Source organism: Echiichthys vipera, assembly GCF_963691815.1.
Source record: "Echiichthys vipera genome assembly, chromosome: 5".
Taxonomy (NCBI): Eukaryota; Metazoa; Chordata; class Actinopteri; order Perciformes; family Trachinidae; genus Echiichthys; species Echiichthys vipera.
The window spans coordinates 31,212,498-31,237,371 of record NC_139830.1 but is presented as its reverse complement, the minus strand read 5'-3'; the positions used below and the strand labels follow the sequence as shown (position 1 = coordinate 31,237,371).

Here is a 24,874-nt window from a genome sequence, read left to right as displayed (position 1 = left end):
TATGTACAGGTCTACAAAGTTCTGAAACCTGCCAGTTCACACCAGTGAGACGAGGGGAGACAGTGTATCAAATAAAGGCCCAACCCCGCCTGTGGGCCTATTTTTCCCACCACTATCCTCAGCGCTTATGTTTTTTTTTTGTTTTGTTTTTTTAAATCATTGCTTTATTGGCCTAATCTGAGAAAAATCTATGCCATAAAAAAAATAAAGACAGCATTTGTTGCAGCACAGTGTCTCCTCCACTTGCCAGCATCACGACGGGCCTGCTGCTGTGTAACATGGAGCTTGGAGATGTAAAGGATGAAATAAAAACAGCAGTATTAACTTTGATCCGGTCTGGAGGAATGGAAGCGTTTCAAACAAGTCGTGGGCAGTGACAACGTATGTGTTGGCTTTTCCAGTACATTAGTGCGGCTCACGTTCATTCAGATCCTTTTGTGATCAATTCAATTCTGAATAATTCCATTCTGTAGTTCAAACAACTCCCAATTTTATTTTAGAATGTAAAATATAACAGCCCATTTACTTAAAAAATTGTCGGGTTGAAGGGGCTCGGGCTAATAATAACTGTTAATGTGTCAGGCCGAGCTCGGAACAAACATGCCCACATATGTATATATATATATACATACATAGCCTGTGTTTGGATGGATGTGTGTGTGAGAGTGTGATCTCCATGACATGGTATTGACTATGGACATGTTTAAATGAATTGCCTTCCTAGTAGGGTGTCATACTGACACCATTATCAGTATACCAATAGTGTGTGTTTGCTTGTGCATGTCTGACCTATGGTAGGCTTATTTTTTATTCATACAGACGCTGTGTCGTCCCTGTGCGTGTTATGGTTATTTAGCCACTCCAACATTGTCCATTTTTGTCTAAATCCTTGTCCCTGTTAAAACACTGAGCATGGTGTTGGCCTACTGTCAAATGGATGACTTCAATTAGCATTTAAAAGATAGTTCTCCAGCCATCTCGGGGCCAGCAGTGCAGAGACATACAGATAATACAGATAACAGCTGCTGCGACAGGAGAGCAATTCACTGCTCATTTAAAAAAAATACAGTTCCAGTAAGCTCCTCTCCCATCTACCATATGTTTGGACTCTATAAGAGGATTTCACTAGAAATACGTCATAGATATCCTGAAACACGCTTTTATAGTCCAACCAACTGTGAAATGTCAGCTTATGTTTCCTCACATGTATGGCAAGATAAAAAGGCTTTAAATTAGGAGTTTAAGCTCTAGTCCCAAGACCAAATTCATCAGTCGGTCTGATGTCAGCGTGAGCAATGAAGTCCAGATGATTATTAATGACACTGTTTGTAAATTAGGATAGGGCAATGTTGACATTCTCCTAATGACAATATTGCTTTAAGAAAAACTACAATATACGATATTATCATCCATAGAAGATGAAAAGAGGGATGCAGATAGATATAAATATCTATAGACTGGGATCGCATATGTTGCAATACTGATAGGCCATAAGTGGCCACAATGTATAGGCAGTACATGCTATTTTACAGGAGGGCATGCTAAAATCAATCAGATTAATCAACTAACATTGATCAACATTGATGCATGGGATGAGGATAACACAAAACTACATTTTTTGTCCACAATCTATAAGTTTGAGGAGTCGATGAATTTACTAGACCACAACTAGCAAACATTACCTCCCGTATGAAAGCATATTGACCAACAAGCTAACTAAGTAACTGGCTTGTTAGCTATCTTGCTTATTCTGCCATGCATTAATGGTACACTTGTTAAAGAAATTAAGCTGAACAGAGTTGTCACTCATCTGGCAATAGCAATGTACTTTCCTACGCTGTGAGTGTGGATAAAGCATTACATTTTACTCATTTAATGGCTGGCTAACAAAGTCCGGAGCAGCGCTCGAATGTCTAAAAACATAAAATGCACCACTGTAGACTAAATACAGGGGACACACTGAAGATAGAGTCCCAGCACATACTCCTGGCCACTTCCTTTCATGAAGCAAAACTATATCAAACAGAAAAATACATCCTCCATCAGTCTCTGATATTGATAATTTATGCTACATGAACATACTAACATGTCCAAATTTATTATTAAGTGGCATTGAGTTGCCTATATACACTGATATACTGTATATATGGGTCCTCTGCAGACACACAACGATATGTGACTGAAACTAAAAACTGCAATATTGTGAGAATTTCAGATTTATTCATATTGTTATGGTACTGAATATGTGTACATGTAACAATTTTGTAGTTCTGCCTATGATGTAACATGAATAGCTAAATCCAGTTTACCAAGACACAATGTAATATTACATTTGTTCAGGTAATATAACAACATCCACAGTTGCACAGATGATTATGGACACAGTCCTACCAGAACATTGGGCCATCAGTAAAGCCACAGGGAGAGAGGGAGTACGTGTTCATTTCATTCAGGCTAATTGAAAAGGAAGATCATTGTCCTTCATGGCTGCTAAGTGGCCAATAACCATGCTGTATAATTTCCCACTGGACTTCAGGTCTGCCACAGTGGAAGCCACACTGATATTAAGCCTAAGTGGCCACAACTTTGCGGTCCTATCTCTGCTCCCTGCTCTTCTTCTTCCCTGCCTCAGGGCCAGTTTTGGAGAACTTTGGGCTCCGAATAGATTCTGTTTTCACCCATTGTCATGAAGGTGTTTTTCACAAAAACTCACCCTCCATCTCTGCTAGCTATGTGAAAGTAATGTCTGTACTGATGTACATCTTTTACATATCACTAGTTACTCCATCTAAAAGTAATTAAATTACTATAATGATTATTTCCACCAAAAGGTGTGTGTTACTCAGTCATGTTGTAGTTACTTTTTAAATGGATACTTTGAAATGCTGAAGTTATATAAAGTAGCTTATATAGCTTTTATTTCAGTACTGTTCTGATGTCTGCCGGGATCATGTGTTGGGTCATGTGTGTATGCTTGTATCTGTTGTAATAAACATCATACCCATCACATCAGTTTAAAGTTTTTGTGACTGTATGCTCAATGATGACATTCAAAAATGTCCGCCAGCTGTTGAAATGTTTTTTGTCGGTTACCTCATCACTTATGCTGGTTATTCACTGGCCGATGTTTTGGCCAGCATGACAGCGCAATGTGCTTGCCAACAGGAATTATGAATGCCTTTGTAAATGTTGCAGTCAATGATGGTATAAAAAAGAGCAATTGATTAAAAAAATGATTTTTCATAATTTGTGAATCAACTCAAACACAAGAAGTCGAACATACCCAAACCACCGAACACATGATCCCTTCCAGGCTGAAAAGGCAAAGCCATAACAATTACTTACGGTAGAAACACAGCTATCAAGGAAAATGACCAAATTAACAAAATGTACAAGTCAGCAAAATCAGGCCTGCAAAAAGCTCTGCTTCTGACAGGCTCCTAGTGTGGTGAAGCTGTGCAGAGGATGGTACAAAACCTTTATTTTGTAACACGTTGGACCTAACACTGTATCTTAGTGAAGATTTCAGCATCTTGAAGATGATACTAAGCCAGTGCTAACATAGATCAACCCTATAATGTTAAAATGCTAAGCTGATTGAGCACATGGAGGTTCAGCTACCATCAGCTGCAAAGACCTGGGGTTTAACTCCCTGTAGCAGAACCTCCACTTGGGAGGTTCATTCTAATGGACACATTCGACAGTGTTTGCTGTTTGTTTGGGAAGCTTCCTTGTACTGAAATAGCTACACGTAGTTGGTTGAGGCACCCACACAGTGTTTGTAAAAGTGGAAGGAAAGGAAAAGTCTGGCAACATAATGTGTCACATGTTGATGTTTTAAAATTAGTATGCTTTACACAAAGTACTCGTTGGTCCATCACACATACTCTGAAACCTACTCCCCATGCTTCTTTCAGACACCGGAATTGGGTGTTTTGCACCTGACAAATATTTTTAACTTTCCAAAACAGAGTACATCTTTTTTGTCCCCATTTGCAAGACTCACCACATCTCTCCTTTTTGTGTTGAAAGGTACAGACAGGTTTTGGAGCAACATATGCTGCCATCCAAGCAACGTCTTTTTGAGGGACGTCCCTGCTTATTTCGACAAGACAATGGCAGGCCACATAGTGTTACAACAGTGTGGCTTCTTAGTAAAAGAGTGCAGGTACTAGACTGTCCTGCTGCAGTCCAGACCTGTCTCCCATTGAAAATGCGTGAAGCATTTAGCGCAAAATACGACAACGGAGAACCAGGACTGTTGAGCAATAAAAGTCGTACATCAAGCAAGAATGGGAAAGAATTCCACCTACAAAGTTTCAACAATTCCGTTGCGCAATGTGATGTCGGAGTGACGTATCTTCTACATAATTTTTGGACATCCAGTTTTGGTCTACTGAAGGAGTAGTTTTGTAACACCAGGTGATCTCTTTTATCAACGTTTACCAAACATCCAATGTAAACGTCCGTGCGACCTCTCTGTAAGGGCTTTTTATAGTGGTCATTGTCTTTTCAACAACAAATTTAGACTAATTAGACCTTGTTTTTATGCTACTTCTATAATAAATAATAATAATAATAATATGGTGGTTTTCTAGGGTCATAGACATTACTCAAAGCGTTATTACAGGGGTTCAGGTTCCATTCATTCATACACTGTCACACCGGTGGTGGTACAAAAGTAGCTACAGCTGACGGAAGTATGGCTGCCATTCAGCATCTACAGTCTCAGTGACCAACACTTCAAACCTAGAGCATTCAGACAAAGCAAGGCAGGTGAAGGAGCAGGGTGGGGATCGAACCATTAACCCGCCGAACATTGGACAACAGTCTGGCCATTCCTCTTCAGCTATAGCGACAGGCTGTTAGCTGCTAGCAGAGGTGCATTTTCTGGCTCGGTATTACTTTACTGTTGGAGAGTTCTGTCATGATCATCACAATGTCACAATCTTTCTCTAATGCTAACTAGATAGTTTTGGAAGGCACAGGTAAATGATGGTGTCCACTGACAGGAGTGTCAAATCAGAAAAACAAATCTTTATCATTCTAAAGGGCAGGGATAAACAACGCGTTTTGTCACTGATTTTGGACTCTGTTATAGCCAACCATGAAAAGTCATAAAGTATGTAACCCATGTTAAAAAGAAAATGATAATCTAAAGAAAATAATTATCAAACTGATCACAAGCCAAATCAGAATAGTGTTGATGTCCTTGTGCTATCTCTGCAGTTTATGTCTAGCAATGGGGTTAGGGTTACACAGAGCCATCTGAGAGAGTGTCTTTAGAAACTGTTTGGGAACGGGCAGGCACTTTCAAAAATGGTGCAAGCATGGAGCATTTTGAGCCAAGGATCTCATTGTAGAAAAACAAATGGATCTATATTCTCATCACTTAATGGCTACATTTAACGAATCAATAAGTGAAGAGATTTTAAAACACTGAAGACTTGAGTGAAGTAAAACCAATACTTAACCTCCTTTCCTGAGAATGTGACATAGTGAGGGATGGCACATACTAGCACACAGCAGCCATGAAAATGCACTAGATGTCCAATGTCACCTCCACAAATGTGTTTGGCCCATAGACAATGGCAGGCGCTCCAAATGATTACAGCCACTCTATCCACTCTAGGGCATTCAGTGTCGTTTTGAAGCGTCTGACCTTTTTGGGGAGGCTTATGTGATGATTTAAGTAGTGCCCTTGTCTCTACCTGAAAAACCCCTCCTCCATGTGATTAACTCCAAGAGCTTTGCTTCCTTCTGCTCATAAAATATACAATGGCCATAACGCCTCTGACCTTCCAGATGCCTGGCCTAATATATTTTTGGATAAAAATTGAATATGTAGTTGCAAATCATAGTCAGTGACGTCTTACTAGCTGGTTCTTGTAGCTAAAGTGAAGATAAAAGGACAGGAGAGTGAAGGAAAGGAGGGAAAAATGTCAAAGATCTCTCTCTCTCTCTCTCTCTCTATATATATATATATATATATTTCTCTCTATTTCTCTCTCTTTCTCTCTCTCTCTCTCTCTCTCTCTCTCTCTATCTATCTATCTATTTCTCTCTCTCGAATAAGCTCTATTGGCATGTCTATATTAAAACACGTTATTGCCAAAGCATAACAAGGTATATTTAGGTACATATCACTATATCTACCCATCTATCCATTCCCCGTCAATTCATGAATGGATAATAATAGATAGATGGAGTATATCCACATGTCAATAGATTCTCCATTTACACGTCATAATATATTGACAAAAACATCTAACATTGTCTAACATTGAGAAATACTTTTTTTCTCTCCACAGGGTAGGCAGCATTTAAAAATCAGCAGGTCAACATACACATTCTCATTCCTTCCTGTTCCCTTCAGTCAAGTTACTGAAATGTAATGAGTGAAGCTTGTGTGAAGCATGGTTTTTTTTGGAAAAGTTGCGAGAATTATTTTCATTTTTTTTATTATCGTTGTGCACCATGGGTTTATATAGATATTTTTTGATGATATATAAATGACTAAAAACCGGTGAAATTAACTGAGATTACAGGTTCTGTGATATCCATATTTTGAAACTTGTTCAGATGAAGCATTTGAAGCTGGAATCATGATTAAGTCCAGCTGCATTGTTTGATAGGAAACTTACAAATTGTGATTTCTACAAGGTTGTACAAGGTTGTCTCTGATTGTTGGTGCTCGCCAGAATGATGGTTTGGTGATCTCACACAGTGATGTTCTGCACTTGTGCCAGTGTTTGTTGATCATATCCTGTGTGACTGAATTCAGTTGTGAAGGTTATTGTTTTCTGCTTTCAGATATTACTTTGAGCATGCTTTTACTTCCGTTTCACCAAGGCATTCATGTTGCTCAGAATGCTGCTGCTAGGCTGCTCACTGGTACCAGGAAAAGAGCCCACATCACACCCACTCACCCTGGCAGTCAGGTCTGTTTTGAAAGCTCCCACCTCCTCAGCCCCCATTCGACCCCTAGAGCTCTCAGTTCCTCTGACACTTCTTTCGTAATCATCCAACGATCAAACTACAAACATAGAGGTGATCGCCCCTAAACTCTGTAACAATTTCCAACTCTCTCTTAGATCAGCCCCTTCCCTTTGCTCATTTAACAACAACACCGGTTGGCCCTTGTCAGCTTTTTTTGTTCCCAATTGTGCTCTTATTCACTTGTGCACAGTGTTATGGCCACCACAAACATGGAGACACACAAGAGGCCAAAGTGAATATCAACACTATTTTATTAGAAAAAAATAAAATAAAATAACAAATTATCTACACAAAACCAATGGTGAGTGGTAATCAGATTTAGTGTAAGTGAGTGAATGAATTGAAAAGTATGATGGGGTGGGTGTTTGGTGTGAAATAAAGAAACAAGGAACCAAGCATCAAACAAAGGAAAATGTTTCTGGAAAAAGGGAGTCATGAGCAGACTGGTGAGCCATTTATATCCAGCCAGCTGACCTGTATCGCTGACTGTTCTCAGTCCCACCCACCAGGTGTCACCTGCTGAGACAGAGGGAGGAGCAAACACATGAAACAAAACAACCATGACAGCCAGAGGGCCATCACAACAGTAAATATAATTTGTTCTTTCAACATTGTGATGTCAAATTGAGCATCTCATATCTGTCCTGTCGGTCTTTTGGTTTCCTTTTTTTTAAAGTAATTTTTTTGTCCATTTCATGGCCTTATTTATCAGGATAGCTGAAGATTCAGAGGAAACAGGGATGAGAGAGAGGGGGGATGACATGGGGCAAATGGCCGCAGGTCAGAGTGGAACCCTGGGCCGTTGCAACAAGGACTTCTGGCCTCTATATATGGGGAGCCTGCTCTAACCACTGAGCAACCAGGCCACTGGCTGGTTTCCCTTTATGAATGGCAAATACAATCTACCACTGCCTGCTGATATTGAGAGTTATTTCTGCTCATGCAGACGCAGGCACAGAATGTACATGTTTGTAGGCCATTGGCTTTAGTCATTGTGTGTATACAAGTGCAACTTTTTGACCATGACACATGCAATGTCAGGAGACACAACAGTTATCCTTCATCCCTATTATCCTCAAAGCAATTTCAGTCAAAAACAACTGGACTGGTTGTTTGTCTAGGAAGACGTTTCACCTCTCATCCAAGAGGCTTCATCAGTTCATGTACGCATCTGACCAGGCTGGGACTGGTCCAACTAACTGGTGTGGAGATCCAGGTATTTAACCTCTCACAAGGCCGATGATGTCACTGAAACCCTTTGTGCTCCAAGTGCCCACGCCCGTCGTTAGAGTGACAGTCGGTGGTGGGCAGTTGGTTTCGACGTCGTTAGTGCTCTATTGAGTCTGAACGACAGTCGTTGGGGTCACCCGGGCCATGTGTTGTCCTTTGAGGTTAGATTGTTGAATCTCCTGGGAAGGGACGAAAGGGCGGCATTGTAAATTGGAGATAAGTGGTGTCTCAGACCCCCTCCTCTGTTTAGCGATGGTTTCTCCACTTTAACATAGATGGCTTCTTTTACTCCTCTTTCAAACCATCTGTCCTCTCTGTCCAAGATTTGGACATTGCTGTCATCAAAGGAGTGGGCTTTCTCCTTGAGGTGTAAGTGGACAGCCGAGTCCAGGCCTGAGGAGTTAGCTCTCCTGTGTTGGGCCATGCGTTTATGCAGTGGTTGTTTTGTTTCTCCAATGTAAAGATCTTTGCATTCCTCGTTGCATTGGACAGCATAAACCAGGTTGCTTTTGTGGTGGTGTGGTGTTCTGTCCTTCGGATGTACTAGTCTCTGTCTGAGTGTGTTACCGGGTTTGAAATACACAGGGATGCAGTGTTTGTTGAAAATCCTCCTGAGTTTCTCCGATACCCCAGCCACATATGGGATGACTATGTTGTTTCTCCTGTTATCTTTTTCTTTCTCAACCACTTTGGTTTTCTTTCTGGAGGCAGCTGCCGTTTTAACAAAGGTCCAGCTGGGGTAGCCACAAGTTGTGAGGGCGCCTCTCAGGTGCTTGCGTTCTTCCCCTTGAGCCTGTGAGCTAGTGGGTACGTTATCAGCTCTGTGCTGCAGTGTTCTGATAACGCCAAGCTTGTGTTCCAAAGGGTGGTGAGAGTCGAAAAGTAGATATTGATCCGTGTGAGTGGGTTTTCTGTATACCCCTATGTGGAGGCTCCTGTCATTCTCCATATGGACGTCACAGTCCAAGAAGGGCAAGCTGTTGTCTTTAACTTCCTCTCTGGTGAACTTGATGTTTCTGTCCACTGAGTTGATATGTTCAGTAAAAGTTTGCACCTCTTTGGATTTGATCTTAACCCATGTGTCGTCCACATATCTGAACCAATGGCTTGGGGTTACTCCTTTAAAGGAGTTCAACGCCTTGCCCTCTACCTCCTCCATGTACAGATTTGCCACAATCGGGGACACTGGTATGGTGTCCTACGATGTGACTTCCTTGTTCACCTGTATACCAACCATGGAGGCCTTGGCCACGGTAAGAGAGCGGCTCACACAGGACATTTCCTTACAAAACCGAACAAATCTCAAACCAGACCACATTTGCCAACTTCTGGATTTGTGCCTGAATACCACATATTTCCAGTTTAATGGCATTTTTTACAGACAGAAACACGGCTGTGCCATGGGTTCACCAGTGTCCCCGATTGTGGCAAATCTGTACATGGAGGAGGTAGAGGGCAAGGCGTTGAACTCCTTTAAAGGAGTAACCCCAAGCCATTGGTTCAGATATGTGGACGACACATGGGTTAAGATCAAATCCAAAGAGGTGCAAACTTTTACTGAACATATCAACTCAGTGGACAGAAACATCAAGTTCACCAGAGAGGAAGTTAAAGACAACAGCTTGCCCTTCTTGGACTGTGACATCCATATGGAGAATGACAGGAGCCTCCACATAGGGGTATACAGAAAACCCACTCACACGGATCAATATCTACTTTTCGACTCTCACCACCCTTTGGAACACAAGCTTGGCGTTATCAGAACACTGCAGCACAGAGCTGATAACGTACCCACTAGCTCACAGGCTCAAGGGGAAGAACGCAAGCACCTGAGAGGCGCCCTCACAACTTGTGGCTACCCCAGCTGGACCTTTGTTAAAACGGCAGCTGCCTCCAGAAAGAAAACCAAAGTGGTTGAGAAAGAAAAAGATAACAGGAGAAACAACATAGTCACCCCATATGTGGCTGGGGTATCGGAGAAACTCAGGAGGATTTTCAACAAACACTGCATCCCTGTGTATTTCAAACCCGGTAACACACTCAGACAGAGACTAGTACATCCGAAGGACAGAACACCACACCACCACAAAAGCAACCTGGTTTATGCTGTCCAATGCAACGAGGAATGCAAAGATCTTTACATTGGAGAAACAAAACAACCACTGCATAAACGCATGGCCCAACACAGGAGAGCTAACTCCTCAGGCCTGGACTCGGCTGTCCACTTACACCTCAAGGAGAAAGCCCACTCCTTTGATGACAGCAATGTCCAAATCTTGGACAGAGAGGACAGATGGTTTGAAAGAGGAGTAAAAGAAGCCATCTATGTTAAAGTGGAGAAACCATCGCTAAACAGAGGAGGGGGTCTGAGACACCACTTATCTCCAATTTACAATGCCGCCCTTTCGTCCCTTCCCAGGAGATTCAACAATCTAACCTCAAAGGACAACTGTTCACACATGGCCCGGGTGACCCCAACGACTGTCGTTCAGACTCAATAGAGCACTAACGACGTCGAAACCAACTGCCCACCACCGACTGTCACTCTAACGACGGGCGTGGGCACTTGGAGCACAAAGGGTTTCAGTGACATCATCGGCCTTGTGAGAGGTTAAATACCTGGATCTCCACACCAGTTAGTTGGACCAGTCCCAGCCTGGTCAGATGCGTACATGAACTGATGAAGCCTCTTGGATGAGAGGTGAAACGTCTTCCTAGACAAACAACCAGTCCAGTTGTTTTTGACTGAAATTGCTTTGAGGATAACGATGACCTGGACTAATGAGAACATTCACAGGCTTCATCCCTATTAGTTCTTTGAAGTCTGTCTGTTGTTTCTTAGCTCTTAGTCGTAAGAACTGTCCAATAGGTATATTTTGAAGTGTGGTAGGAGGATATCTGACGCAACACCCTTTCAAAATACCCTTTTCCAGGTCCAAATGCTCCGTCGAACAAAATGGGGGCATTTAAATCAGCATTGAAAAACTGGTGATCATTATTTGCAACATGCTCTAACAGCAGTCAAGTCTTCATGTTTGTGTGGACACAGTTGTGAATTTGTTGAAATGTAGCATTTAAACAGGAGAGGACTTACTCTGTACTCAAAGTGATGCTCTGAGCTCCAAGATGGTTGTAGCAGAATCAGGTGAATAATTCTAGTTGAATAAAAGTATGCTTTTTTTCATTAGTTGTTGCGTTAAATCTTGCCCAGATACAATAATGCTATTTTCTGATTGACTATTGTGAAGCCCTCGTCTTTTTTTTGGATTGGCTGGTAAGTGGCAGTTCCACTGAGCTCCAGGGAAGACGCGCTTTATTCCTGCCAGTTCCATAGTGAGAACAGATCTACTGCGCTGCAGCTTATAATAAAATGTTTTTCTGCATGAAAAATACAATGTGTGGCGGGAGTGCGTGATAAAAGACCGAAAAGAGTGACTGTCACGCTCAATGCTCGACACTTGAGAGCCCTGATACAGAGTTCAGGGGTAAAGTTCTGAGAGGAAGTCAAACTCTTTTTATGAGATCCAGTTGCATCCCATGGCATGTTTGAGAAGACTGTCAATTTCATTTTCAATTTAATTATCTGGGTTGTTTTTGAGCCTGTTTTTTGACTGTGTGTCTGTGTGTGCACATGTTTTAGTTGCCTAAATCTAACTATAATCTATAAATAGGATTTTCCATAATCTTAGCTATACTGTATCAACTGTCACAGGCACAGATAGAACTGGAGAAATTATGTGGTTACATCTGGGGGGACCAATTTATACTTAGCCTTATGGGCAGGTCACAACATACTGAGTGCCTTGGTTGCTGACTACCAAGAAAGCCTGCAGGCCTACCAGAAGGTCTCTGAGCTCGACTCCTCCCCTGTTGCTGCTCCACTCTTCTCCTGCAGTATTAAATCATTCACTGCATGGGGGGAGTAGGGCCCAGGGTCCTCTGGTCTATGCCACTAATGGCCTACAGCTCAGCATTGGTTCCCAGTTCATTTAGATAAATGGAGGCAAGCAGAAACTAAAGCAAAATATATTAGGGATGAGGATACTCATTTATTGACCACCGCAGCCTCATCAAAAGAGTTCCTCCCTACCTGCAGAATGCTAACTTTCTTGCATTTGTCTCTCCTTCTTCCTCCTCTGGCGTCTGCCTTCTGACAGGCTCATAATAGATTAGACATGCCCTCTTGACACTTGTGTAGGAGTGTAAGCCTACACATATTATGGCTAGAATGTATTATTTGCTGAATTAATTATGAATTAACTCGACTCATTAAAATGTAGGATTTATTTTACCTTGAAGTAGGGCACCACACCAAAATAAGACAAGATGTTTATTAAACTTTGGTGAAGGTTTAATACCTGTGAGCACTTAAAGTAATTGATTGTATAAATTTTATCAGTCTCATTTCAAACGCGTTAGTTCGTACCACAGCCTTATCAGGGACCATCAATTTCTGCACAGAACGGAAGACTCTCACAACGACGTGATGTTATAAACATTTATTTGACTACCTAGCAAGGAGAATACAGGATAGTGCAACACTGAATAGAGGAGTGAAAAAGGGTTAAATGTGGATATAAAAAGTTTAAGACCAGAGTGATTCAGACCTACGGGGCTGGTTTATAATATTACTAGTGGACCTAAACTTGCTGTAATTAGCCTGTCAACAGGACTCGGATCAGAATTTAATCATCATCAACGTTTTCAACCAGGAGTTGTATTAAAAGGCCAACCTTACTTTGCCGTTGATATTACAGTCGCCCTGGCGTCTTACAGTACCGATGCAGGTTTCGTAGGTCCGAGACCCGGTGTTTGGCGGACCTGAGTTCTGGTCTGTAGACTGGGTCAGCTGCGCAGTTGGATCGGCGGGCTTGTCTGCTCCCGTCCCAGCTTCTATTCAGCTCTTCAGGTGACTGCAGATCTGCACGTAGCTTGCCTCTGGCGGTTGTTTGTGGGTTGACAAAAATTCTGACGGGTTATGAACTAGAGTTCGATGCAATTTGTCGGCCGGACAAAAAAGCAAAGACAGTGAGAGGGGTTTTACTATACTTATAAAAGATAAAAACGTGGCGTAGAAAACTAATAAAGTTGCGCGATAAAAATAAATTAAAACGAAAATATTTTAACAAGAAAACAAAATATAAAGTAACGTCTCTTGCAGAAGAGGGGGAGAAGAGAAAAGTCGGTTGAAGAGGAGATGAAGTAAAGATGAAGTGAAGCAGAGAGTGAAACACCTCTGTCTGTTGTTGTTTCATCTACCGGAGGAGTGATAAGGGGGGGTCTTGGCCTAACCCAACCCTCTGGTTCTGAGCGAATTAACTGCTTTATATTCCAGAATTCTAACAGGGAAGATTAAACTATCTCTGGTTGATTTTCCGTTATTAATCTTTCTGATATCCTATTTAACCAAAATCTTTAGGCAGGCAGTTTTAACAGATAGCCCTACTGAGTGAAGGGAAGTATTATTAAAACACAGAATATTTCAGGAATTAGACAGAGACTTTGCACTTCTGAAACACATAAACATAATCACAACAAGCTACAAATAATGCATACACTGTTACACATTTGCAAGAATGTCTTTCAACAGCCAGTCGCGATGAAACATCAAACTTTAACTGTTTTTCAAACTTTCAAACAAAGTCCTGTTCCTTTGTCCTTATCACTGAAAGTCCCTCTGTCTCCAGAACAGAGACCGACCCTCCAGTTCAAATTGCAGTCAGATTTGACGCTGATTTAGCATAAAAGGTCCTCCGTCCTGAAGTTATGGGTTTTAATTACCCTAGGAGGGTTTGAGGTTGTAAAACACACCTTATCTCATATTGAAACAAGTATAAAAACGTTTTATCTCCCACTCCCTCTCTGTGACGCTGAGCATAAAAACAGACACAAAGGACTCACAAAAGAGCACTTCCTATTGGGGTCCTACAATTGATAACCAATAAATAGCACTGACCAGTGTGACCAAGAAATGTTCATGTTTAGATTAGAACACATGATTAGACAGTATAAAAAGAAAGACTCTGTTTAGCTGTCACTAGATTTAAAGAAACATTATCATTAAACGTAATATTGGGTTCCTCTGTTGGTGTGAGTTGAGCAGCTTCTGTGTTGGTGGATGCATGGATAAATCACACACTTTTGATTGATTTGGGAAAAACAAAAGGAATGGGCTAAAATGACCCAGTGTCAGCCTGAATGAACGAAGTAAAACAAAAGGGCCATTGGACCTGATTATCAGGAGACCCGACCCCCTTCCCTAGTTAAAATGCTGCCAATGGAGAGAAAGAGAACAGCAAATGAGTAGAGAAGAGGTAGAAGAAGAATAGAAAGACAGAAAAAGAAAGAAAAGGGAAGTATAGAATAAATTAATATGGAAAGTGTTAGGAAAAGCTATCGGATAAAGAAGAGGGCATCTAAGTAAAGCCTAAGATGAGAGGAAGACAAGATAAGGAATGCATAAAAAGAGAGGAGGAGGTGATAAGCAGACACCTGCGATTAATTAAATTCAGTTCTCCCTCATCTTCCATTCACTCATTATTTAAAATGACTCCAGTGTCTGGATGTGGCTGAGCCGCTGTGGTTAATTAATTGCTCATGGATTATCTGTCCTCTCCTTTTGTTTGTTTATGGACCTCTTTAAATGTGTCTCGGCTAAAATGTCTTATCAGCTTCTCTTAACTATATTGAAAAGGCTCCCTCCCTTAAACAAGTTTGGAATTCAAATAACGTTAGGCACACATCAAATATGTCAGGTCGACCTGGTAGTTCAATCAGAGTTTTTATACACTCAGAGGTGACTTCTAATTTGTGTTATCAAGAAATCACACTCATTAATCTACTTCACACTTCTTTATTAGGACTGGAAAATCCCAGCTACCTAATTTGATTGTCTTTGTGTACAAGATAAGCCTGATTTTAACCTGATGCAGGACTTTGATAAGAGGTATTACTGGGTCGAGTTTGGCTCCTTTTTACCAGGTACAGACCAAAATCTGCAGCAGGCGCAGTACAGTAAAGCAGTAATCATACTCAGGCGAATTGTGGAATAACAGTCAGCAAAGATGACAGTAAATCCACCAGTCTGATGTCCAATCTTTCTTAAACTAAAAGGGTCAGTTAGATTCACACTAATCCAATTAACTCTCCTAAGATCTCATTAGTATCTGTTGCTGTCTGAGGTTTGATATCACCAAACATTTGATGTTGATGAATTGATAACAGGTGGTGTGGTGGTTAGCACTGTCGCCTCACAGAAAGAGGGTTGCTGGTGCGAATCCGGGCTGGGGCCTCTCGTGTGGAGTTTGCATGTTCTCCCTGTGTCTGCGTGGTTTTTCTCCGGGTACTCCGGCTTCCTCCCACAGTCCAAAGACATGCACGTGTTAGGTTAAATTGCCCGTAGGTGTGAATGTGAGTGTGAATGGTTGTCTGTCTCTGTTTGTCTCTATGTGCCCTGTGATAGACTGGCGACCTGTCCATGGTGTACCCCGCCTTGAAGATGGATCGATCGATTTGATAACACCTTTTACAGACAAAGTCACAAAGTGCTTCATATGATACAATTGTTAAAATAATACCCAAACAGCTAAATGAATGAGCAAAAAATGAATACCAATGCAAATAAAAATGAAAAAGATTTAAATATTACAAACATGAGACAAAGGTCAGTTTAAACAAGTGAGTGTTTAGCTGCTTTTAAAAGCATCAACAGAGGCCACAGAACACAAGACCATAGAAAGGGTGTTTCACAGAGTTGGAACCTCCAATCAAAAGGCACGGTCACTTTAGTTTTTAGTTGAGTGCAAAGGACCACCAGCAATCCTTGGTAAGAAGACTTGAGTGACCTATTTGTGGTGTAAGGATGCAGCAGGTTCATTGCTGGATTAACGTGAACTTTCAGTTTGATTATGAAGAGGCCTCAGCCTGATCAACAAAGTGAAAGACTAGGCCCAAAAGCCTGGCAGCCTTTGTCCCTGAGGGCATGGTCACAGACAAAGGCCTGCCATGCAACTCTCCCCCAACAGGTCACACCCAGGCGTGAACTCTCCAAGGGACCCCCAAACTGTCAGTCCATTGGCTGACCTGACCTCCGGTGATGACATCGCCAGTGTCTATAAAACTGAAGGTCACCACCTGCTCTCTCTCTCTTTCTTGGACGCTTTCTTCAAATCTCTACACTCCACTCGACGCTCTTCTGCGGGTTCCAGGGACCGGCTGCTAGCTGTCCCTAAGCCCTGAACATGGCCTATATGAAGTAGGATCATCAGCCAGGTTAACCAACCGGTTACCAACCCAACTGAGCAGAACAAAGAGCGATCTGATTCCTCTTTTGTCTAAGAGCAAACAACAAGGACGAGCATTGGATTGGCATTGAAACAACGCAACATATCTTTTCCATCTCATGGACTGGTAACTAATCACCAACTGGGCATTACTACATGTTATAGGATGAACGGCTGTAACTTTGTTATAACCTGAATTATATCTTCTGAGGTCTTCAGCCTACTGGCTTTTGTGTAACTTAAATGTTCACACCTCCTCTGCAGGGGAGGTGCTGTTATTTGCTGTTAGCTTTAGTTTGTTTATTGTGTTTTGTTTGTTGCATTTATTAATGTGTTAATAAATGTTTGTGTTAACAATATGTCTGTTTATTTAATATTACACAAAGATGAATGAGCCAGCCTCTACTAAGAAAAGAACTTATAAATCCTTCAACTGAGTAACTACTACATTTATCGGTGTTCAACCCTTAATTAGTAGTTTAATATATTTAATGAGACTTTTATATTAGTTGTCACTCCGTCTATGACAGTGGTGCCCCAAGGAACTCTGGTTTAACTAGAGTAATTTTTATTATTATCTTTGATAATTATTGGTGATAACTAATATTTACTTGATTAACGATAAGTTTATTGAGAATGCACAATCTCATAATCTAAACGTGAGTCAAGGCCCTACATTTGATTGGTTCTCCGTGTGAAGTGTGTGTGTGTGTGTGTGTGTGTGTGTGTGTGTGTGTGTGTGTGTGTGTGTGTGTGTGTGTATGTGTATGTGTATGTGTGTGTGTGTGTGTGTGTGTGTGTGTGTGTGTGTGTGTGTGTGTGTGTGTGTGTGTGTGTGTGTGTCATGTATCTAGAACTGTTTATCCAATCTACTTCACATTTGACAGATGTCACTGTCCTCTTTGCTGCAATTGGTGCCTCTAACTTTTGAAGACCAATTGTCAAGATACGAAATTACTTTTGAATGAACAACACGAAACTGAAAAATAATCACTTGCGGATATTTTGCATCCAAACTATTCACACCAGCAACGTTACAATTTTGCGACTTTATGATGTTTGAATATTCACACAGTCATCTACAATGACCGGTTCAGGCCATAGCCCCGTCAGGACGCTGCTAAAGAGAAAGAAGAGAGTTAAAGGAGAAGTGGTGTGAGCGGCCGAGTCAGAGCAATCAGAGTAGAAGAGAAATAAAGTTTATCAACATATGTGTGAAGATATTAAGTGAATGTACAGCAGCTGCAGTTTTCAGTTTAGAATATATAACACCAGCAGAGTTTTTTCTGACGCTGGGTGAAGTGACGGAGGTTAGATCTGGAGACTCCGGACAGAGCAATCAGAGTAGATGAGAAATAAAGTTTATCAACATATGTGTGAAGATATTAAGTGAATGTACAGCAGCTACAGTTTTCAGTTTAGAATATATAACACCAGCAGAGTTTTTTCTGACGCTGGGTGAAGTGACGGAGGTTAGATCTGGAGACTCCGGACAGATTCTCCTCCTGTGATTTCTGACCACAGTCAGGAAGCCGAAGCAGGAAAAGCAACACTGAACTACTGTAAACCATTTTATTGAGTTTCCTTTCAGATAAATGCTGTGAATGAATTTGAGTTCCCTCTGGTAAAAGTTAAGTATGTAATTAGTGTTGCCAAATGAAGCTTCATGAACCATTTTCTTTGTTTTCTGAGTCCACTAGATGAAGCTCTCTGTCACTGAATCACCATTCACTGAGACCTTTTCTTTAACCAAGGGCTCAACAAATACAACTAGTGGTTCTTGAAGCCTTATTGGGACATCACTGTATGTAGTCTGGAGCTTTTATTGTGAAAGGTAAGAACTGAAGAAGTGGACTATCTAATGCGCTGCCTTTGTCAAGGTTGAAGAAGTTAAATAGTTTTCTGTCTGACCCATGGATGTATGCAGTCTGTAAGCAGACCTCTGTGTTGTTGTTTTAATATCCTCATAAGATGATCTGAAAAAAATAACAGCGATTTCTCTCAGTGTAGGCATAAAAACCACTTGGTTAAGACTAGGAAGAAGTCTTGTTGAAATAAACGAATGTTGAGCTGTTGGTAGGAAACAAAGAAAAGTGGTCTCCCATGTCAATGCCCCACACATTGTTGATTCACCCATTGAGGGCATATAGCAATGTCACTTAACTCTTAATAGTCATGAGTCATATGGCCACTTGTCAGAGAAACATATAGGTCATTCAGGCCTTTGATCAGAAACTTTTTAGGAGAGTTTTAAATAAGTTATAATATCATTAGAGTTACTGAGACCCTGACATCTTGTGGAAATGAGGAGATGTATTCTATTAAAACAGGATTAAATACTGAAATATTTTCTAGCAGCCATTATGGTGCATGCCTGGATTTGGGATTTAGTCAGAAAAACACCATGTTTTTGTAGAGATATTTTAATAAGAGTAGGGAATACTATTGACTCATTGTTTATCACTGAGTGTGAGTGTGTGGTTACATTCCTGGTTTTTCATTTGATCTTATTGATACCGCCTTCCAAAGGAATATACTTGTTTCTGTTTGTGTCAGTCCTATGATGGACTCGGATCTGTTCAGGCTCTCTGGTGAAATGCATTTATCAGTAAGAAAGTAATTTCTTATTCCATTAAATTCCATTTCATATACCTTAGTAACTTCTCACTGTGCAGGTCCTGAGGCTCTGAAGTGCTGAACTTGCAGTGTGTGAATCTGGGTTGGGGCTGTGCACAGAATATGTGAAAAGCGCCATTGGCGAAGGAGAAAAGAGAGTTCATCACCCCGGCGAGGCAGCCCCGGGGTGAGCTTTGTTCAATCTCCTCTCGCTCACCTGGCCATGCTCACCAGAAATGCAAAGGAGCTCTGAGGTCACAATTCTTATCTTAGACATAATAATACCTCATGACAACATAGAGCCTGTGTTACATGTAATATCTGAGACATGCACTGGGACTGTGAGAGAACACCATTTCAAACACTATTAGATGTTTTTTTTCACTTCTAGATAATGAAAATGTGTCTGCGTGTACAGATACACCATCTTCTTATAAGGATGAAGTGTTCCCTCAGAATCCTGCAGAGGAAGTTGTCATAGCTTAAACCTATTAATAACTAGCAATATGATAATGATTATGATTTGTAAATGGAGTCTATTCAGGAGCACAGTTCGAGTTCTGACCACAGCTGATTCCCAGACTGCTTAGGTTTAAAAGTCCTTAACTCATTGACTTTTCATATTTGTAGTATTTTACATGTACTGCTCTTTCCCTTCTCTTGTCCTTTGGCATCAATTTTGAGATTGTTGAAGGATCATTGGTTTCTTACAACCTGGATCTTACTTTTGTTGTTTAGACCATGATTTAGACCCATTATGATTTCATTGTACTTACTTAAAGATATAATCCATTAGATTTTCATCTAGGTAATTTTCTTTTAAGTTCCTATCTATCAAAGAATGAGTTAAAACAATGGTGGTTGATCATATGATCTGTGTGTCTGTGGAAACATTCTTTCTCTAGATGTAAATACACCACCATGTTAGTAACGCTGCTGACAGCGGTTGGTCTGCCGACGGAGCTCGTCACTGCTGGTTATGCTGCGTTTCATTGTAATTGGAAATCAGGAACTTTCAACTTCTGAGTCAGGCTTGTAGTAAGAACAGAAGTGTAACGGGAAGATGTGTGTGTGGATTTAAAAGAGTAACATATAGGGGGCGGACCAGAAGTAGAGAGGTGAATGTGTGTCAATAAAGTTAACAAAAGAGCAAAATAGTCAACACACATAGTAACCATGAATGTGACAAGATGGAGGCTCTGAAAGAACAGGCTCACCTGCAGTTACATCTTACTGCCAAAGAGGCCGCTAGAAACATGATATCTCAAATCGTATGGATTATGACTTTAAGTGTCTTAGATTTGGAAACATGGCGACATTGCTTCAAGAATGTTCGATGATATTGAAACACAACAGTCAAATGATCAGATAGGTTGTCAAGAAGCCAATATTGATCAGTTGGCCCAGTGCTCATATTCAGCCCAAAAATATGAAAAAAACAGGAAGCTGGTCCTCAGACCCAGTTAAGCGGACCACTCCTGGAGGGATAGGGGTTGCTCTAAAGGAGATCTGACCTTCACCAGGCCAGCCACCTCCTACGTGCCTGAATCTACCAATGTAAAGATGAGGAGAAGTGAAAAAGAGTTAAAATTAAATTAACTTAACAAGGGGAACTTCAATAATCTGAATATTCTCTTAACTGGGGAAAGACCGTTTTCGGGTTACTGCTGTGCATGTAAACACACTGATTATGATACTTGAGGGTCCCTGCCGCAACACTGTCATTCCAACAATCACTTTTTGTCACAATTAATGTATTGCTTAATTCAAAGTTTTCTAGGGGGAATCACTAAACTAGCCTATTTCTTGGTTTGGACCAGGAATTGAAGTCTCTGCTGGTTACCTGGCAACTGGTCCCAGACACTTTATGCCTACAGAAACCCTGGTTCACTGGCATGTTATAAATGAGCTTTAAAGATAGCCCTACTGGTAAACTGTTGTTGTTCTCACTGAACACAGCCAAGCAATGTAAAGTAGAATTTGTGTTTTGAATTGGATGTAGTGATTTGAGTATCTTCTCTGTGTGTGTTTTTTAAATGTGCTTATCAGTAAACTGGCCTCACTATTGATACTGCTAGCCGTGTCACTGTGTGTAGTGATTACTTTGACAGTCTTCTTGTTTAATGAGAGCTTTCCCAGTGTATGCATCCCGCGCACGAACCCCGTACGACCATATAAAGATGAGAGCCAAGGCCAAATGGCAATCTCCCTGAAGAGCTCGAAACAGATACAGACCACAGTCAGCAAAGGTTTGGCCACGGATAGTGCAGGGTATCGACTGATGGATCAATACCCTCAACTGCTTTAGCTGAGCCAGACTCCACCTCACTTCAATAAACCACAGTTCTATCTTCAGTCGCTGTCTGGACTGATGGCAGAGATTGATTAGGAAGCATTTGTCAATGCTGAGACAGTTTCCGATTGGAATAGGTAACATTTACATCCTGTGGGAGCAGCTGCCACATCACTTTGAGGTATTTTCCTGCTCATATGCCATACGTGCAGGTTTCCTACAGGTCAAGTTTATCTGCTTAGTTGTGAGCTTGTAATAATGAGCCTTCACAGTGTATCATGAGTGGTGGAGCTTGCACACTATTGCTGTAAAACCACCTAACCATGTTTGTATGCTGAGGCCTGTAGGTTTACCGTGTTGTCACTGACTAATAATCCGATGCATGATAAATACAGAAGAGCAGAGAAACAAGAGAAAAATGACATACTTAGGAAGGATACCTGAAGCAGAGGATAATTAATTCAACCTAAGCTGTACACCAATGTTACATTATGCATGAGCTTTATTAACATAAACATGCATATCTCTATCCTTTGGCTCGTTCATTACTTTGTGCACTGTCAGTGAAGGAGAGGTCGACTTGAGTTTCCTCATTTTCTTTCCTTAGAGTTAATTGCATTGGTTACACTTTGAAAAAAATAGCTCAGCGCAGATTCACAAGACTGTAGCCACAGGCTAAACTTTGTTTGCAGTACAGTAAAGGACACACTTCATGCCTCATTCTTCCTGTTGCTGTGTATGTACAGCAGAGCATTCAGTTGTGAAAAGGAAAGCTGTTAAGTCATTGAAAGCTATTAGTGGCTTGCCAGTTTGTTTGTTTTTTGTTTTTCACCAATACCACATCAGTCTCAACTAGGTCCTATACCTATAAACTACATCCATATGTAGTCATTATGCATTTAAGGTTTACATTTAATGGCAATGCTCAGTGGCAGAGATCAGTGTGACCTTCATACAGTGCAGTGTAAAGTAAGGGTGGAGGATGGGTATGTAAGTGTTTGCCTTCATCAGCATCCTGGGTTTGTGTCACGCCTCAAAGTCAACATTGACATTTTGATTATTTACCTGACCACCATTTTATATTGCCTTAAAACTGAAGCTAACCTGAAGCACATCATTTTCACAGGACGCAGTGTGCCCTGTATATAGCAATGTGGTGAAAAAGGTCAGTGACGAGTTGAAATTAACCACATCATGTCAGAATTGCATGCAAGACCTGCAATTTATGTTTGCTTTTTAATTAACCGTAACCATAATCTTTCACTAACTTTAACCATACCTGTGGTTTATCTGCCCTCACAGTTCTTTCTTTTAACTTAGGGCCTTTCACATCTGAAAGTCTGAACCAAGGTTCATGTTTTATGTCACATAGCAAGTATGCTAAAGAACTAGATATATGTTCGATGGTTGTCACTGTGAGCTGCGTCACCCGATACTTAGAATGCTTTGTTATTTTTGGACGGGCTTCCCAATCTCTTGTATTCTCTGTCTGAATTTTTAGTTTCTAGAGTGTCTGTAGCGCTCCCCATGCGACCAAATTTTTTTTTGTTGCGTTGTTGAGAAGAAAGACACACTTTACCTTGTCGTCAGGCGCTTTATTGATAGACAAACTAAAACCTACACTACATTTACCAGTTAACTTTTTTACAGCTAATTTCTTCTCTGCTCTGATGCTGACATCAGTTTGCTCTGATTCTCTCTCTTTCTCTCTCTCTCTCTCTCTCTCTCTCTCTCTTGCTCTCTCGCTCCACCACACACTTAGCTTAGCTACAGCTTCCCTGCTCTTATAGCCTGAGAGAACTTCCTGTAATTGGTCCCAAAGTCAAAACGAAGGGGTTATAATACCCATGCAACATCCCTGCGTCCCAGAGCGGAACCACCGCCATTTGGGACTGAACGAACAGCTCGCATTATTAACGGAGATATGTAAAATATGCCATTCATATTCACAAGAGGTTGTTAATCTGATCAAAACTACTTCACAATATGTGAAAAACTAATGTCAAACTGTATCCTTAGTCTATTTTAGCTTGTTTTTAATTTTATTTTCTTCTTCTTCTTCTTCTTCTTCTTCTTCTTCTTATTATTATTATTATTATTATTATTATTATTATTATTATTATTATTATTCTGACGAGCTGCAGCTCCCATAAACTTTGCTACATTTTAATTTGTATTCGTTGTCTTTTCACCGTTAAAACTGACTGCCGTATGGCCGAGATGAACTAGTCTATGAGATAAACTCTTAAAGATCGAAGAAGGATGCGAAGACACTGGATTAAGTTTAGTGGACATTGAGGATAACTCTGATCACACAGCCAACCAAGCGCCACCGAAGGCAATGTGAAACAGCACCCGGAGATCGGTCTGCTTTGCCGGGGCTGACACTGCGCAGTACTCCTGTGGGATGACTCTATATTTAATGTTAAATCGGTGATGCTTGGTGCTCAAAGTCAAAAGTTAATGGACAATGGTTGACGTTAGATGTCAGTTTATTAATATTAAGATGCTGGCCATATACTCTGCCCAGATAATGAGAGACTACTGTTCAACTGCATTTCGTTGTTCATCCCTGTGTTGTAACATTAAAATAACAATAAATGAACCTCAGCCTGATTTGACAGGTATATTTTGAACTGAATATTAATCTGAATAATAATAAGTCATGGCAACGGTCTCTTCAAGGCAGTCAGACCTCTTAGCCGGGCTTTTAGTGGAATAGATGTACAAGCTAAAGCAGAGTTAGTTAGAAATTCTGACAACTTCAGTATTCAATTTCATCTTTTCATAGATGATGATAATAAGCCAACCTGTCGGGATCGCTAGGGAAATGATGAGAAGCCAGCTTTGGATTCGTAGTGGAATTATTTGAGCAGTTAATTTCACGCTAACTGCTTGATATTCTTCATTCTTGACATGGTTTAGCGGAGCGTTCAGTCCAAAATGGCAGACGCACTGTCAGTGCGCCCTCTGGTGGTGGGTGTACAAAAACAAGAGAGTGTTGCCTCTTAGTATTAGAACCTCCTTGGTCAAAACCATCCAAAAAAGGCTTTCACACTAGAAACAAGCTTGACAGTGGTTCAGTTTAATCCGGCATGAGACCATCTCTTTTTGTCAGACCAGGGTTCAACTGTTTTCATATCTGCAGTTCTGGTGAAAACTGAAAAGTCCAAAACTCAGGGTTAAACAAGGTAGGCGTGGAAACATAGGGACAATCCTTACTAGACTTAACCATACCACAGATATTGTACAATTAAAAAAAAAACTTTCTCACTAAACAAACACATGTAAGGTTGTAGGTTGGGACAACACCCACAAAACAAACTAGGAAAATTGTGTGTAAAATTCCAGTATAAAAAATGTCATCCTTTACATTTGAGTCAACTTACACAAAGAAAAGCTGCTGTTCTGTACTCATTACACAGCTGCACTATCAAATCTCTGACAATATGTC

General features: G+C 40.9%; 1 protein-coding gene across 1 annotated transcript in view; it reads left to right on the top strand.

The window, feature by feature from the left end:
• Positions 1 to 24,874, top strand: part of LOC310947570 (seizure protein 6 homolog) — a gene marked incomplete at its 3' end in the record, with an annotated part of 339,340 nt that overhangs the window by 141,529 nt on the left and 172,937 nt on the right. The gene's annotated exons all lie outside the window — the stretch shown is intronic.